The following is a 2,431-nucleotide window of genomic DNA, read 5'->3' on the forward strand; positions in this document are numbered from 1 at the left end:
GGACAAAACTCCTCTGAATAGATGCTGCAAGAGGAATCTATTTGCAGTATGGAATGTGTCCTATCTGTTTAGAATTCTTTATTTCTTCTAAAAGATAAAGGTTCTGTGGTGGGGTATAAGTCCTGTGACTTCATAACTGTGATACTTTTTGCCCATGATATATCCAGTATATAATAGCTAATTAATGCTGCTGCAGTCCCTGGTCAGGGCTGGCCAGGGGGTAACCCACAGTGTGGAGGCATTGTGGTTGGTCAGAGTCCAGGCAGCACTTGTGCACGGCAGACAGGGGTCCAAGTTGCATATACACCAGTCAGGCATGTCAAGGCAGCCAACTTGTCTTGCTCAAACACTAAAGTTTCATGTCTGAGGTAAGGTAATAGCATAGAATCATATGAAACAGTGGCTTCTCCAATGGTCACTGCCACTGTCCCAGTGGGCAGGTGAGTGGCAGCCCAGGCAGATGCCCCAGGTAATCTCCCTCCACTGCTGCAGTCACACAGCTGCAAGGCTCTGGGCTTCTAGATTCTCCCACCAGTTCCGAGCGGCTGCCCATGATCCAAGCTGCACACAACCCAAGCTTTGGATGGCAGCCACAAGTGGATCTGGAAACTACTCCCACCTTTAGAAGGGCAGCTCCCATGTCATTTAGGGGCGTGGCCAGTCACATGTGCTGTGGGGTTCGGATCTTTAGTTTACCTGCTGAGCTAGGACAGCTCTGTTTCTTATTGGAAATCCTTCTTCTCTGCATTGCCAACATGCCATGAAAAGGATGCCTACTGATGCTTGCTTTGATGGATTTTATACACTCCTTCTTCTTCTCAGGGCTTGGGGCAGAGATGCGATACACCACGTGCTTTCCCTCCACCACCCAGCCTCTGTCTTGCAGGCTTTGATGACCTGTCTTTTGCACCTGGGATTGTACAGCTCAAAGCAGTTAGTTTTCCCTGGGTCTTCTACCTCGCTGATGCTGAGGTTTTCTAGTGGGATGATGCCCCTAGGCTCCTTGTCTGTGATGTCTTCAAAGTAACAAAGGCAGCTGTGGGTCAGGATGAACCAGCAGTGCTTCCAGGTCTTTATGTGCTCTCTCAGCTTCAAGTGCCAGCCTTCCCTGTCCAGGTTAAAGAACATGTGTGTCAGGCCATTCCCATCATCCTCTAGGATCTTAAATGGTTCATCCTTAAGGCTCTCATATAAGCTCCTCAGCAGCTTCTCAGGGAGGTCCTCTCCTTCGTTGATGCCACAGTTCATGGTGATGTACTGCTCTACAGTGGGCTTGTCGCGAACCTTGTAGTTTTTCAGGCTGGTGTTGAGCATGATGACAGCAAATGACAGTACATAGCACGTGTCTGTGGACTGGAAGACACCTGGGTTGCACAGACAGTAGCACCAGGGAAAGGCCTTCATCATGCGACTGATCTTCTGACCCTCTCCGGGCAATCTGAAGCTCCACAGGAACGGCCTTAAGGCTTGCAGGAGGTCGAGATGAGTAAACTCCTGGAGTTGGACAAAAGCTTGAAGAACTTTGATATTAAATTCACCCCCTCACCCAAATAGTCCCCAATGGCCATCTTATTTAGGCCTTCTCCTTTATAAAGGAACAGGGCAACGTCTTCTGGGGAACTCTATAGCAGGTCATTTTCTACTAGGAACTGAATTCCCTTTTGGGGGTCCATGTTGAATTTCTTTCTTCCTGTGGCTATTTGCTTGTTCCTCTGAGTAGCTTTGCTCTCCTCCACTGAAACTAGTTTATTGATCTCTGTCATCATTTCTTCAATTTCATATTTCAGCCTCTCAATGTCATCAATCAGTTTCTTTTTTCTTTGAGGAATGTCTGAAAGTTCTTCTATCTCTTCTAAGGAGCGACCTTTAGGGCTCGCAGCCGCCATCTTCCTTCCAGGCCAATCCAGCCACAAGCCCAGGCCGTGGGGCGAGAGGCTGGGGCTGGGCAGGGGCCCTGTGTGAGGCATCTCAGCTTGTGGCCCAGGTCATGGCGGGGCTGGCCGATCACCCAGGGGAGGTTCTTTTGGCTCACAATTTTAGAAGTTTCAGTCCATAATTGGCAGGCTCCAAGGCAGAAACAGTATGGTGGAAGGGCCTGGGTGGAGGAAAACTGCCTATGTTGCGGTAGCCAGGAAGCAGAGTGAAGGGAGGAGCCAGAGAGGAAGAGGCACAGTGACTGCCTCCAACCAGATCCCATCTCCAACCAGGCTCCATCTCCAGCAGCTCACTCAGCTGTTGAACTCCTTAGTGGATTGATTATCTGATGAGTATACACCCTCATGACCCAGTTACCTTTCACACACATGAGGCTTTTGGCAAACACCCCAGGTCTAAACCATAACACATATTTTAAGAGGGACATTAATAAGTTAGATCACCTTCATTGGGTACAAGGGAAGTTGATTAAAAGATTAAAATGGTATAACATATT

At 48.6% G+C, this 2,431-nt stretch overlaps 1 pseudogene; it reads right to left on the minus strand.

Moving 5' to 3' along the window:
* Window positions 1-422: 422 nt before the first annotated feature.
* LOC101703717 (cytohesin-3 pseudogene) lies at window positions 423-1,886 on the minus strand (annotated as a pseudogene).
* Window positions 1,887-2,431: the final 545 nt, after the last annotated feature.

This window comes from Heterocephalus glaber, unplaced genomic scaffold (assembly GCF_053883595.1).
Source record: "Heterocephalus glaber isolate CG9 unplaced genomic scaffold, H.glaber_assembly_v1.0 deba00001461, whole genome shotgun sequence".
NCBI lineage: Eukaryota > Metazoa > Chordata > Mammalia > Rodentia > Bathyergidae > Heterocephalus > Heterocephalus glaber.